At 44.0% G+C, this 15,324-nt stretch overlaps 6 non-coding genes across 6 annotated transcripts; 3 read left to right on the top strand and 3 right to left on the bottom strand.

The window, feature by feature from the left end:
- Positions 1–579: 579 nt before the first annotated feature.
- trnav-cac (transfer RNA valine (anticodon CAC)) lies at positions 580–652 on the top strand. Its single transcript has one exon. It is a non-coding gene; the product is annotated as a tRNA-Val (tRNA).
- A 962-nt stretch (positions 653–1,614) lies between these two features.
- Positions 1,615–1,696, top strand: trnas-cga (transfer RNA serine (anticodon CGA)). Its single transcript has one exon. It is a non-coding gene; the product is annotated as a tRNA-Ser (tRNA).
- A 655-nt stretch (positions 1,697–2,351) lies between these two features.
- Positions 2,352–2,467, top strand: LOC116678001 (U5 spliceosomal RNA). The gene has a single exon (XR_004329144.1). It is a non-coding gene; the product is annotated as a U5 spliceosomal RNA (small nuclear RNA).
- A 781-nt stretch (positions 2,468–3,248) lies between these two features.
- trnap-cgg (transfer RNA proline (anticodon CGG)) lies at positions 3,249–3,320 on the bottom strand. The gene has a single exon. It is a non-coding gene; the product is annotated as a tRNA-Pro (tRNA).
- A 1,025-nt stretch (positions 3,321–4,345) lies between these two features.
- On the bottom strand, positions 4,346–4,418 carry trnak-uuu (transfer RNA lysine (anticodon UUU)). Its single transcript has one exon. It is a non-coding gene; the product is annotated as a tRNA-Lys (tRNA).
- Positions 4,419–7,525: 3,107 nt separating this feature from the next.
- On the bottom strand, positions 7,526–7,598 carry trnat-ugu (transfer RNA threonine (anticodon UGU)). Its single transcript has one exon. It is a non-coding gene; the product is annotated as a tRNA-Thr (tRNA).
- Positions 7,599–15,324: the final 7,726 nt, after the last annotated feature.

Below are 15,324 nucleotides of genomic sequence, written 5' to 3'. Positions count from 1 at the left end.
CTTACGCTTTCAAATGTTACTCTTTTATCTATCAAGTCACACAGACTTTCTTCCACCTCCTGCTGCGCCTTGAGACGTGTTGTTCATGTCCAGGAGTTGTGCTCCTTCCATCGCTTGACAACATTCCCCTTCAGGGGTCAGGGGTTTTCCTCCCACAGAAGACAGCCTGAGCCAAGGCCCACTTTCCCCTCATGTATAGTCCAACGCATTTGCCAGGACTTCCTCGAGGCCTAAGCTGGTAGAAAAATCTCCCCGTCAGGGAATCAAACCCCGATCTTCCTCGTGACAAGCGGAGATACTGTCCATTATACTAACGAGGAATGCCCAAGCTTCACTTTTCGTACATCAATCGATAGGTGGAGCTATTCCAGCATTTATGCTACAGTAAATACATGTAGATATATTTAGGTTTACTACATATTCGCTGTCACTCAAATCCATGACAAAGCATCTGTGACTGAATCCAGCTTAAAATCTCTATGTGTCAAAAATGAACATGTCTAACAGCATTTTAAACATTTACAGGAAAATGTGAATGTTGCATTTCCCCACAAACATGCAAAAAATCATTTTTCATCAGTTTCTGTAGTGTAGTGGTCATCACGTTTGCCTCACACGTGAAAGGTCCCCTGTTTGAAACAGGGCAGAAACACATTTCTTTGTTCAGGTTGACTTTGCACAATAAAACTCTGCTGAGTTGAACTCTAACTAACCTACATGGAAGAATATTCCTGATGTGAAATCGTGGCCAGGCCTACCGCAGTTTCCATAGTGCAGTAGTCATCACATTCAGAAATTCAGAAAAATCTGGTCTGGTACTTTTACTTTTATACTTTAAGTAAATTGCTAAGCCTGTACTTTGTTACTTTTACTTCAGTAAATACGTTAAATCAGTACTTCTACTTTTACCAGAGTATTTTTTAACATAATTAACTCTACTTCTACTTGAGTATGGGAAGTGAGTACTTTTGGTATCTCTGGATGTTAACACGTAACTTCATCCATCTTTGTTGTTGCATTGCGATAACAAATAACTACATTTGTGTAAAGTAATCGACAGGCTTTATGCCCGTGTTGAGTAGGGAGGGGAATGTAATGCATACCCCTCCGTTTTATCTTCTTCTAATATTTATCATGAAACGAGGAAGCGATATAGAGCCCTAGTAAATAAAAAGTGAGAAAAACAGCAGTGAGAGAAACAAATCAAGGGACTGAAGAGCAGGAAGAGGGAGAGCCAGAGGAGTTTTGGGAGTTTGGAGAGAGGGCATGTGATGAAAGTGAGGGCTCTGACACAAAGAGGGATATTCCAGAGGGTGGGAAAGATGAAGAAGAGGATGAGGAGGATGAAGAAGCGGGTGAAGAGCATGAAGAAGAGAGTGAGGAGGAAGAAAACATAGATGGGACAGAGAGAGGAACAGCCAGAGGGACAGCAATTGGATCCATCTGTGTTATGGTACAAATAAACCAGCATATAAATCAATCAAGCTGCCTCCATGAGGATCCACAGACAGGCAGCGCACTACGATTTGCACTTTGCCCGTGTCTGGTAACTACTACTAACCTATTGAAAAGTTTATGAACGTTTGTGCAAACAGGTATCCTATTGCTTTTCAGGTTGTTGTGGCCGAGTGGTTAAGGCGATGGACTCGAAATCCATTGGGGTCTCCCCGCGCAGGTTCAAATCCTGCCGACAACGAGAGGCGTTCTTTAACCAATGGCAAAACACAGTATACCAAATTGCAGATGTACCTTCATGAACATTATTGTGTTATCTCATAGGTAATAGAAACCACCAGTCTCCACCAATGCATTTATTTTCAGTCTGTGTTACAAGGTTTGCAGTGAACGTTGTATTATCCAGCAGAAAGGCAACAGGTGTTTTACTTTTTGACTATGAATTATATCATGGCAGTGCAAGTATTTTGCCCAGGTTTGATTTCCAGCCATTGCAGTTACATTTACAGGTTTTGAAGCCATATACAACATTAACATTACATGTTTTACCCAGGTTTCTTCTTTTATTCAGTGATATTTCAATTTCCTTGCGGGAGTCATCCCAAAAGGATTAATAAAGATAAGTCTAATTCTATCTCAGAAAAAAGTAAAAAAATCTGAAAATCTTCAGGGGATGTAGCTCAGTGGTAGAGCGCATGCTTTACATGTATGAGGACCTGGCATCTCCAGCAGGTATTATGGTAAAAACACACATTGTGAGTACAGATATAAACATCAGTAAGGAGTCTACCAAGTTGCCTCTTATCATTTTAGTTTGGACACCCAGTGAGGCTTACCGTGATGGTTTGGACTGGGTCCACTAGGGTTTTCTGCTGCTCTCGATCAGAAGGCTGTACTCACTCTGGTTTCTCTTCATAATGCACGAGTCTTGCGCCTTTTACTAAAGACTTCCTTGGAGGGGAACAACGATGAGTTGAAACTATTTTTGTTGAGCTTTGCTGTTTGGCCGAGCCTTTTGTTCTTGCTTTTGCTACCTTTGCTTTTACTCATCAGCTCTGTTTTTATCCCACCCAGAAAAGAGATTTTAGACCTGGAACGAGCCATCTTTTATTTCCTGTAGAGGTCCAAGTGGGAACGAGTGCAAAGAAGAGTGATGGAGAAGCCAAAGGAAAAAGAAAGGAAAGGAGTGACGGACTTTTTATTGTTTTTAGGGAGCAGATTTACAGCTATACACATAACAGCAGCCACGGCCCCATCCAGAAATCCTAAGACTGCAGCTATGGCACGGTTCTGGATGGGATCATACCTCAGAAGATTGAAGACCTTACCCTCTGATCTTAAAGTACCTGGTAGGGATGAGCAAGTACAACAATATCTGTATCTGTTTCTGTGCTCAGACTGGGCGGGGCCTAACCCGGACGTGGACAGCATTTAATCCGGAAGTGGTCGGGTTGTCTTGAAATGGGCGGGGCTTTATGTATGTTATTTTAAGCATGCAATTGATATGGGTTGATCAGAGGCGGGGGGAGACTGTGTTCTACGGATCAAATAGATTGAATAAATTAGAAAATAAAAATAAAAATCTCTGACAGGCAGAGACGCAATGTATGATAAAGGAGAGCCATCTCCTGCTCATCGTTCCTCTTTGTTTTTTCTGTTGCGTGCAGTTGAAGCAGGACATGAAAAATTGCCAGCATGCTCTAATACAATCTTAATTGTTCCTAATCTGGGTTAATTTAACGTTAAACTTGATATTAAATTTCAGATTAGGAAAGTAACAGCTCCTGCCTTCAGGACTCGTCCGGGAGTTGAACCCAGGACCTCTCGCACCCGAAGCGAGAATCATACCGCTAGACCAACAAGCCACGCAAAAACATTAAAATAGAAATTTTCTATCAAGTCAATGTGATCAGTCAGTGACTCGAAAGGCAATTGTTAAGTAGTTTGTTTGGCATGTAGTGTTTTTATGGCTCCACTGCCAGATTGAGCTTTCTGACTATAGGTTTCTTCAGCTTCAGGTTTGTTTTTAACTTCTGTTTGTAGTACTTACAGACTTAGTAACCAGTAGATTTCTGGTGAACGTGGGTTTCAGACGTGGTGCTTGGTTTAAATGCGACTCCCGTTGCATCTCTGCCATCGGAGATTTTTTTTTTTTAGCTGTCAGCTGCCCCCCCGCCCCCCGCCCCCCGCCCCCTCTCTCTCTTCTCTCTCTCTCTCTCTCTCTCTCTGTCTCTCTCTTACTCACACACACACACACACACACACACACACACACACACACACACAATCACACATACCTGGTGTGGAATTAGAAAAAATAAAATAAGAACCAAAAACAAAGTTATTACTAGAATACAACAAGAAACAACAACACGAGCGCAAATGACGAGGAGCCAAGTTACCACAATAGTGCATGTAATGATCTGGCGCTGAAGAGGCGGTCAGCCCGGGTTTATGTATTGCAGTGGGTGATGAGTGATGAGGAACAGCTGAGTGGATGATGGAACGTAGATGGAAAGCCACGCCTCTAGATCCCCTGGAACGCCCTCATGGCAAGACAGACAGGACACACAGAAGAAAGGGAAGACACAACACAGGTTGGGGAATGCAGCAGACCACAACACTTAGCCCTCGTGACAGGAAAAATGCACCAGATGACCTTCTATCCAAGCAGGGAGATGAGTACAGAGATTTGGCTGCTAGCAAGAAGGATGTAGGTTGCGTATTGTTCATTTAGACTTACCAGCAACATTGTTATGATACAAACCTGCTTGAAAAACAGCCACAATTCTGTTTAAAGACTTATGCATGGAACAGAAATGATATGGCAGTGTCTGAAGTGTTCAGGTTAGTCAAATGGACAACTCATGTAGTAGAATGTGCAACTCCACACCTGAACAGGGACTTGAACCCTGGACCCTCAGATTAAAAGTCTGATGCTCTACCAACTGAGCTACCCAGGCTTCTAAAACTGCCACCTGTGGAAAAAACAATCTCCTGAACTACAAAATGAAGTAAGTGGTCACTGTGTCCAAACCCTTGTTATAGAAGTTATATATCATAACTTTAAAGATAATTGCAAATTGTTGACCCAATTGTCAGTCTATTTCCCATCTGGCAGGGACATTTCTGGATTCAGGTGGACATTGTGGACAGATACATTGGTGGATCTTAATTCCCACCATAGGATTTGGCCTGTATTGCACATTCCCTTCACATCCCGTGCTATGTACTGCCATTGTCAAGCACATGGCCAACCTGGTGACTTTCTTCCATGTCTCCATGAACGCCCATATATTTGGGCTGACAGTTGAGAAACCTTCCCTTGTTAACTATGACCTGGATGACCTACTATATCATCACGTTAAATTTACTAAATTACAATTTTTTAAACAGGTCCTACTAAATCATTTGTTGGATCAGTCAGGATGGCCGAGCGGTCCAAGGAGCTGCGTTCAGGTTGCAGTCTCCACTGGAGGCGTGGGTTCGAATCCCACTGCTGACAAAAATTGTTTTCATTTGGAACTAATGTCTGAGATTGATATTTTTTTACACGGAAAGGTTTGGACACAGTGCATGTGTTGTCAACACACACAGTTACTGACTGTGATTTAACTGAGGGATTTGGTGAAAGTTATCTTTTGTTTTGGGTTGTGTACAAAACAGGAGAAAGGGTTCTTTGTTGCATCCAGGTTGTTATGTATAACAGATGAAAATCATCATCATCATTTCATCCAATACGGGCCAGACGGGGGTGACAGAGAGATTTTAAAATCCACACAGATAAACAGTCATCGTAGCTGTTTGCAGGATTTCTGCAAAATTTACCGAGATTGAACTGGACCGTATAGTGGCGATTATACAAAAAGAGAGAAGTACTTCCACTCGTTGTTACTTGTCGTTGTTATGGGTAACAAGAGTTCACAGTCACACGTTTCCTTAGGGGCCCGTAGTGGATGAAATGGTAAAACATTTGGCCCTGGATGCATAGAATGCCTGCCATATTGAGAGACTATATTTGGGTGTCCTGAACAAAGGTTCTTTAACTCTATCTCCCCCAACTCTTTTTTTGTTTCTTGTTATGTCTCGGCAAGAAGTATTATGCTTTTGGGTCGTCTGTCCATCTCTACATCAGAATCAGAAATACTTTATTGAACCCTGAAGTGTAGCTCTGGAAAAGCCTGCTCCTTCGAGCCAGATTTAAACCAGCGACCTAAGGATTTCAGCTTTACGCCTCTACAGTCCTCCGCTCTACCAACTGAGCTATCAAAGGGAGCTAGCACATACACACTTCACACACTTCACATTTTTGTCAATGTGATAACACAGGACCCCTTGGAGGGACTTTCAGTGCTAGAGCGCACTTTCAGTCTCAATGCCCAGATGTATTACAAGATTTGAAGTTTGTGTTGCCTTCCAAGCAGTTGACCTGGGTTCGATTCCCAGCCATCGCAGTAGCTTTCTTTGAGTGATGTTACTTGCTTTATTTTACAAGAAGTCAGCAGAAAGGTTACTTGCCCAACCTGGTTTGATAGAACCTTAGATCTCTTTGGGCTGCACGATTATTGCCAAAATGATAATCAATTATTTTGATGAATATGGAGATCACAATTATTTGTTGATTTTCTACTCCAAATTTCTGGAAAGGAAGGTTTCACCAATCGTTTAATCTCAGGTTAACAAGGAAGCAAGTTGATTGATGGATGATTCTAGTTACGTCACCAAGTTCAGCCCAAAGGATACAGCTGTAAGACATCAAATTGGTTGGCTTCCAGCTATGTAATATATGCAAAAGGCAGAAGTGGGATTTGAACTCACGCCTCCAGCGAGACTGGAGCTTTAATCTAGTGCCTCAGGCCACTCGGCCACACTACCTGCAAGCAATTAGAATCTTTGATGGCGGCAAAGGTGAGTCACTGATTTGCAACGTGTACAGCTGTAAATCTGCTCCCTAAAACAATAACATCTTTACATTCTAGAACTTCAACCTAACTTTCTAGAACTGGAGCTTAACATTCTAGAATTTAAAGCTAACATTGTAGAATGGCAGCTTAACATTCTAGAACTTTGACCTAACATTCTAGAACTGCCAAGTAACATTCTAGAACTGTAACATTTCAGAACTTTTAAGTAAAATTTTTGGACTGCAACTCTAAACTTGACAAGTGCCTGGCTAGCTCAGTCGGTAGAGCATGAGACTCTTAATCTCAGGGTCGTGGGTTCGAGCCCCATGTTTAGAGAGTGGGGCTCGAACCCACAACCCTGAGGGAATCCCTCAGTTCTGCACCGTATAATGTGGCAGTATGGGGGCTGATTGTCTATCAATCTCAGCAGCTCCATCCCAGTGTAAGAATCCCTGTAATTTACCAGACTAAAATGATCCTGCATTCTACGATCATGGCCTGTGCTGACCTCCTTTTCCTCAGATCAAACTAAAGTCAGGTGACAATGCATGTTCAAATTCTAAAAATTCAACCTATTGTTCTAGAACTGCAGCTTAACATTCTAGAACTACAATGTAACATTTTAGAACGGCAATTAACATTTTAGGACCGCAACTCTTAAAATTCTACAATTTCAACCTATTGTTCCAGAACTACTCACAAACAAAACAACAAACTTACTCTCATTCAGAAGCCATAGAAGAGCGGTGCAAATATTTCATCAGAATGATGGCTTGTGGTAAGAAATTGGTCCTGACTCTGTTGGTTTTGGCGTAAAGTGCTCTGTAGCGCCTACCAGAGGGGAGAAGCTGGAACAGGTTGTGTCCGGGGTGAGATGGGTGTCCGGAGTGAGATGGGTGAGAGGCCATCCGTCATCACCTGCACACTTGATGAGTGTCATCGGTGGAAGTCTAAACCAGTAATTCCCAAAATGGCTGACCTAACAGCATGCAGCCCACCTGCACCTATTAAAGCCAGCATTCCACTCCACTGGTATAGACTGTTTTCAGCCACATATATACATAGACTACATCACATGTCACGTATGTGCTGTGGAAAACCAGGCAACTGGTAACTTTGTTGCACTTGTAAAGAATCACATGCATAGACTTCATTAAGTGAGAATGAGGCACTGCTGGGATTTGGACCCAGGATCTCCTGTTTACAAGACAGGCGCTTTAACCATTAAGCTACAGCGCCTTCTACAGACAAGCCTGTCTTGCAAGAATGCAATGAACTAATGAACAGGGTTGCTTCCATCCATCCATCTTCGTCCAGCAGCTCCAGTAGGGGACCCCTACGAACTCCGGCAAATGAAAACAGCTGGACGTGTCCTTGAGCGACGCCTCAGGACTCACTGTTCATAGGCAGGCCTACCGAGAACAACAGAAGTCCTATGCAAGGACCTTGAGAGATGAGAGACCCTTTCCCCACAGCCCTGGTAAAATCCAACCTCCATGCCATAAGTCCCCTCATCACAAAGGTCATTAACCACTCCAGGCAGGCCATGTTCCATCAACACTGAAAACAGCTGTTATCATGCCATTTCTCATGGAAAGCCATGGAAAGCTTAAAACACAGTCCTAATTTAGTCCTCACTCGCAGGAGCCCTAAGCTTCCAAGGTAAGACTGAAATTCATGATAATAAAAACTTTATAATCTTCCACTAAAGTTGCAAAAACACCTCCAACAAAAGGCTTTTATTTGCTTTAATAATAATAATAATAATACGTTTTATTTAACAGCGTCTTTCTGAACACTCAAGGTCGCTTTACAGACAATAAAAGACAGATACAGGGAAACAAAAAACAAAAACAAAACAAAAACAGGAACAGTGTATTTACAGATAAGCGAGCTGGAACAGGGTGGTTTTTAGTCTAGTTTTGAACAGGGGGAGAGAGTCGATACTGCGGAGGCCAGGTGGGAGTGAGTTCCAGAGCTGGGGAGCAGAGCGGCTGAAGGCTCTGGTCCCCATGGTGACAAGTCGAGCTGGGGGGGACAGTGAGGTGGAGGGAAGAGGAGGATCTGAGGGAGCGTGAGGGGACGGCGATGTGAAGGAGTTCTGATAGATATAGAGGAGCAAGGTTATGGATGGCTTTGAAAGTATGGAGAAGGATTTTAAATTGTATTCTGAATTGAACTGGAAGCCAATGGAGCTGCTGGAGGACCGGGGTTATGTGATGAAAAGGGGGGGTTCTTGTGATGACACGAGCTGCTGAGTTCTGAAGAAGTTGAAGTTTATGGAAAGAGGCCAAATAGTTACAGTAGTCAAGGCGGGAGGTGACGAGGCTGTGGATAAGGATGGAGGCAGTGTGAGTGGTAAGGGAGGGACGGAGGCGGTTAATGTTGCGTAGGTGGAAGTATGCAGACCGGCAGATATTATTTATGTGTGACTGAAAAGTAGTGATTATTTACATGGAGTCTGGTGGTAATATGCTGCTCTATACACACTAAAAGTAGTGATTATTTATATGGAGTATGGTGGAGATATTCTGCTCTATATACGCTAAAAGTAGTGATTATTGACATGGAGTCTGGTGGAGACATGCTGCTCTATACACACTAAAAGTAGTGATTATTTATATGGAGTCTGGTGGAGATATGCTACTCTATACACACTAAAAGTAGTGATATTTATATGGAGTCTGGTGAGATATGCTACTCTATACACACTAAAAGTAGTGATTATTTACATGGAGTCTGGTGGAGATATGCTGCTCTATACACACTAAAAGTAGTGATTATTTACATGGAGTCGGTGGACGTATGCTGCTCTATACATGCTAAAAGTAGTGATTATTTACATGGAGTCTGGTGGGTTGGTGATGGTGATGTCGGGTTGATTCATGTTAAACTAAAGGATCTTACTCTTTAACTAAAGGTCTATCTCTGTAGGGATCCATCCCATAATATTATTAGAATAATAATCTGAGTCTGTCAGAGACAACAACTGAACCTTTAGTGGAACGAAACTTTACCTTTTAATTAGGAGTTGAAACACAGACACAACAGGAAGAATACATCATCAAATAATCAGCATGTGGCCTTGTTTTATTGAACTCATTTTGCATTAAGTTGTTCCACATTCCCCGACATTTAAAACAAGTCGATCATTGACGTTATTCTACAAGTCAGATGAATAAATCAGCCAACCCAACTCCCTACAGACTGAGCTACTGCCCCCCCCCCCTCTATTAGTTATACCTTTGACTTTTTTTTGGGAGGAGGGGTGTATCAATCTTTGTAAAGAGATTCAACTTATGAATGAAATCATGATATGATCAAATGAACAAATGATGAAACATATAGATTTTATTAAAAGCATTTAGAAACATTAGACTATATGATGATTGTTTATAGAAACATTTGTTTTCCACATTTTAAATATATATCAATATGATTTAAAATATAAAAGGACATAATAGTGACCAATAACAGTTGATTATTTTTGAGATGTGACATATCATGAAGTGTTTTAGTCAAACAGTTCAAATGTTGATAATCAGAGATGAAATCAGATGAATGTTTCTGTGTTTGAGTCTCAGATCTGCTTCACAGTGCAGAGTGTGTGTGATGGTGAACAGACTGAACTTTGATTTCAGCAGCTGGTCTTCAGTCAGTGTTTCTGTCCACAGGAGAGACTCTCAGTCCTGCAGAGGACACAGAGACACTGAGGAACCAGACCAGAACCCAAACCCAGGATAGAGAGGCTGAGTGAATGTGGTGTTGAAGGTGTGGAGGTGGATCAGTGAGTCAGAGGAGACTGTGTAGAAGGACAGAGAGCCAGCAGGAACGTCCACATACACTGCTACTCTGTTAGAGACAGAGCAGGACGTGAGGACTCTTCTTCTGTTATTGTGACAGACGGAGTAAACATCTTCATCAGAGCAGAACAGACTCCAGGAATGATCCTTACATCCAAACAAACAGTCATCACTGTCTCCTTTCCTTCTGATTCCTCTGTAACTCACTGATATATCAACCTCTCCTCTCCTCTCAACCTCCCAGTAACAGCGACCAGTCAGACCATCTCTACACAGCAGCTGAGGCCAGATGTCAAATCTGTCTGGATGATCAGGATATGACTGATCCTCCTCCACATTTGTCACCTTCCTGTTGTTGTCAGACAGTTTGAGGTCTCTGTGTACTGAGTTTCATCAGATGATGGAGTTCTACTATCTGTCCACTAGATGGAGCTAACTGACCATCTAATGAGCTGAAGATCAGCAACTTGTACAGCAGCAGGTATCTCTCCAAGTGGCCTCCGTGTGACATATTACTTTGATACTTTAAGTACATTTAGCTGTTAATATTTACTTCCTAAATATATATTTTAAACACTACTTGTTTTTGTCTGACATTTACCTTTACATGCACCGCTCCCTCCCTCTTGGGTGAGGAGAATATCTCAAATTAAAAAATAAAAGCTCTTTCTCCTGACTGCAGCTCGCAAATCAACACAGCAAAAGCAGCGGTGTTAGAAATAATTTAATATCTACTCACATTTGTCGACGGGTCTCTGGAGCACAGGCGGCGTCCCACCTGTGTGACTTCATGTTGCAGTGGATTGTGGGATATGCTTCATGCTGGAAGCTGCACTTTATATTCTAGCTGAAAGAAATAACGGGGATGCATGGGATTACCCATACACGGTATATATATTGATTATATTATTAATATTAACGGTCTATGGGATTACCCCCTTTCTGGTCTACATGTCCCTGACTCAGATGAATTATTTTAGGCCCGGTGGGGACAAAATGTGCCCCCCCCCCCCCTTAAAGTGATTAATGATGCTTCACCAGTAGACCATATATTATAATCCTCCAATAGAAGTGTTTTAACTCTGCTGGCCGGCTCCATTGCACGCGTAACGTAAGAGGAGCTGATGTTCAACACTACGCTTCACCAGAATCACCAAGCTGGCGACAGCAGCCAGAGAGCAGCGGGGGGGTGCGTATTAGAGGGTTGGCGCTGCTATCCCCTCCCGAGCTTCAGTGTTGCCGGGTAGACCTGACCGGACTCCAGACCAACCAAAGATAGAGATCTACTACTGGGTTTACAGCTGAGTTAACCACACAGGCCTATTACAGCCGGAACTTAACTATCTGCTCTACAAGCGGACAAACACATGATAGTCTGTATGTTTTTTACGAGGTGTGTGTTTACGAGGTGTGTGCGGCCCTTTCACACAGAAAAGGATCATAAAGTGTCTGTATTTCTTTTACATTAAACTACGGATATACAGGAAACGACTTCACGACTGTCAGTGAGCGGATCTGCAGTTTGGGTTTTGAGAGTTTGTGTTTTTATTTCTTGTTTCCCTCCCCTGCGTCCTCTGACAACAGCTGACAGTAGATTAACGTTTTCACGATGCTGTGCCGGCTCCAAAAAACTGAAGAAACGACAACATTCCAGGGAACAGACGCTCCGCTAACTAGGGTTAGGCCCAGACTAGCAGCTAGCTTCTACAGCTAATGTACACAGCCCAGACTAGCAGCTAGCTTCTTCACACCTAAACAGCCCGTATGAGCAGACGTTGTGAATAATTTAGCCTGTCTCCTACATACGTAGTCCTAGGGAAAGGGGGGGCAATTCTTTTTCCCAAGGAGCCACATGAGAAACAGGGGTTGTTGTGGAGGAAGTATCAAGGTAGTAAGTACTAAAAGCTAAATGTACAATGTATACGTTGATGTATGTGTCACACGGAGGCCCCTTGGAGAGATACCTGCTGCTGTACAAGTTGCTGATCTTTAGCTCATTAGATGGTCAGTTAGCTCCATCTAGTGGACAGATAGTAGAACTCCATCATCTGATGGGGGACTTCTCTCACACTGACTGGGTCCAAGAGTGTATGGCTGCAGCCTGGAGCATCCCACGTCATGCAGTCCCGCCTGGTGCTATCCCCGAGCTTCTACTTTTCAAAATAAAAGCTCGCATCTGGAATAAAATAAGCTTGCGTCGACTATCATGCTATGAATAAAATACTTACAAAATATATTTCTGACCTACTAAATAAAGGAGATAAATGATGGAGACTTCCCCACAATCTTGACAATTCCTCATTTGCCCTCTCACGTCTGTCAGGTTGGTAATTATTCGGCTGCTGGCCTTTCCTCCTCTTCCTCATCCCAGTCAGTCTTCGTAGTTCTGGTGCCAGGCTGAGACTTCTCTCCCCAGTGTGAAGTCATTGCCGAATTGACTTAATAAACCCGCGAATACCAAAAATGACCAAAAACTAACTTTTAACACTATTTGGAGACATTTTTAAAAATGATAAACATATCTTGAGTGCTTTTTGTAATCAACAGTGGTGGTTAACTTGCAACATGGGCTTTAAGTCCAGTACTTGAGTAATTGTCCTCAGTCCCAGTCCACCTCTGATTCATTAAGTGAATGTGGAGCTGTTGTTCCCCTCCTGACCTCCAGGCGGCGACCTTCTTTCATTTTGAACTTTAATCTGAAAAACCCTGACTTGAAAGAAACCGGAAGTCTCGTTGCTTCACTGTGATCTCGGGCTGGCGGCGGGAGAGCTGTGTTCTTTGTTCTTATGCTACGTTCACACCGCCAGCGACTTGAGCGTCTAAAGTTACCGGAAGTCATTCATTTTCAATGGAAGCCGGCTTCTCTCAGCTGCAAGGAGCGGCAAATCTGTCGGCGTCGCGTTTTGGGCGTTTTGAGCGTGTTGAGCGTCAATCAGAAAGTTGAAATTTTTCAACTTTATGGTAATGAGCTATGACGCGGTTCAGCGGCAAGCAGCGGCTAACGCCAGCCGCCAATCGGAATATAGACGTCCTTCACGCTGGCTGATCCTGGAGAAACATACGATGTAATCTTTCGTTCCTACCAAAAGATTAATTCTGAGGACAAGCTCATAATCGCCGTTGCTGGGTTACCTTTCGTTTATAATATAACGTTGTTTGTACATAGACACAAGTTAACGTTACCTGCCGGTCACATCCGCTCACAGTGAATCTTGCACGGGTCACTAGGTTAGTCTGGGTCACCAGGTTAGTCTGGGTCCCTAGATTAGTCCGGCGGCTGCTCGCTCTGCCTGCACGCCGCTACGGCTCAGCGGCTAACGAGCGAGCTAGCTACTAACAGACTCCGTTGCGACCAATTAATACAACTTCTGTCATTCTATATGTAATTTATAAAGGTTTCTAGTGTCAGTGTATTGGCCGTGGCTGCGTGCGCTTCTCCCGGTCGGACAGAAAACGCCGCCACGTCAGAGCGGTCAAAGCGTCACTAAGCGTCCCCGTACTTTTTGACAAGCGTCCTCGGCGGGGCGGCCAGAGCTTTTTTGCAGCTCAAGTCGCTGGCGGTGTGAACGTAGCATTAGAGTTTTAAGAAGACAGAGCTCCAGGTGAACCCGCACACACTCAGGTAAACTCTTTAACAACTGCTCTTTACTCGCCAGTGTGTTGTAGCTTTGTGTGTGTTGTAGCGTTTGTGGTGTGTGTTGTGTGTGTGTTGGTGTGTGTGTGTGTGTGTGTGTGTGTGGTGTTGTGTGTGTGTGTTGTAGCGTTTGGTGTGTGTTTTAGCTTTTGTGTGTGTTGTAGCGTTTGTGTGTGTGTGTTGTAGCGTTGTGTGTGTGTGTTGTAGCTTGTGTGTGTGTGTTTGTAGCTTGTGTGTGTTGTAGCATTTGTGTGTGTGATGCAAGGCAGTAATGTAGAGCTTTTGTGGTGTGTTGTAGGTTGTGTGTCTTTGTGTGTTGTAGCATTTGTGTGTGTGATGTAGAGCTTTTGGTGTGTGTGTGTGTTGTAGCATTTGTGTGTGTGTTGAGCAGGGGGAGAGGGGCTGGTGGGCTTATTGTAATATTGATGTTGAGGGTCGTGAAGGTGGCAGGCTGGGGGGGGAGTAGGTTAGGGGAGGTGTGAAAGAGGGGGTGGGGGGGTTGAAGAGGGTGAGGAGGCAGAGTCCAATCTGTTAAAACCAGATCCAGCTCATCTGCCCAGTCCTGGTCTCCGCTGGCTTGGTTCCCCCCCCCCACCTCTGCTGTGGCCTGAGATGTTCTGCAGCCCTCTCCAGACGTCTCTGGCCATGTTCTGTTCCAGACTCTTTTCTAATTTCCTCCCATAGATGACCTTTCCCTCCTGATCTTGAGCCGGAGTTCTTCTGGACTCTGTGCAGCTCCCCTCTGTCCCCTGATGCAAAGACCTCTTCTTCTCATTCAGCAGGGCCTTAATCTCAGAGGTCCCCCCAGGGTTTGTTGTTGGGAAAACAATTCAATTCAATTTATTTATAGTATCAATCATAACAAGAGTTATCTCGAGACACTTTACAGATAGAGTAGGTCCCAACAGTTCTAGTAGTTTCCTCCAGAGCAAGCAACAGTGCAACAGTGGCGAGGAAAAAACTTCCTTTTAGGCAGAAACCTCGGTCAGACCCAGGCTCTTGGTAGGCGGCGTTCTGACGGGCCGGTTGGGGTTAGAATAAGACCAACTTGGAGGGCCCAGTGTTCTTCACACAGAAGTTCATCTAGTCTGTGATGCATTGGGTCATCCTGTCAGTGTCGGTGCCGGGGGGGGGCAGAGTGCTTCCCAGTCTGTAGTTTCAAAGCAGTCTCTGAGCCTATCACTGACCTCCTCAGACCACTGCTTAACAAGCCTCCCACAGGTGTGTGGTCCCCACAGGGGGGTAGTCTGGGACCAGGTGGACCAGGTTGTGATCTGAGCGGCCGAGCGGGGGGGGTGTATGCATCTTTGATGTTTGCATACAGTAAATCCAAAGTTGTGACGACCCTGGTGGGCTTTAACATACTGGGTGAAGGGGGAGGGGGGGAGCAGAGGACAGGGAAACATGATTGAAGTCCCTGGAGATGAGGAGGAGGGAATGGGGGTGCTGGTTTTATAGTTGAGAGACAACAGTGTGAATCTGATCTGTAGCAGCAAACGTTCACACAGCCACGTCTCAGTGAAGCACA

This window comes from Etheostoma spectabile, unplaced genomic scaffold (genome assembly GCF_008692095.1).
Source record: "Etheostoma spectabile isolate EspeVRDwgs_2016 unplaced genomic scaffold, UIUC_Espe_1.0 scaffold00006330, whole genome shotgun sequence".
In the NCBI taxonomy this organism is placed as follows: domain Eukaryota; kingdom Metazoa; phylum Chordata; class Actinopteri; order Perciformes; family Percidae; genus Etheostoma; species Etheostoma spectabile.
This window is presented reverse-complemented; position numbering and strand designations above follow the sequence as displayed.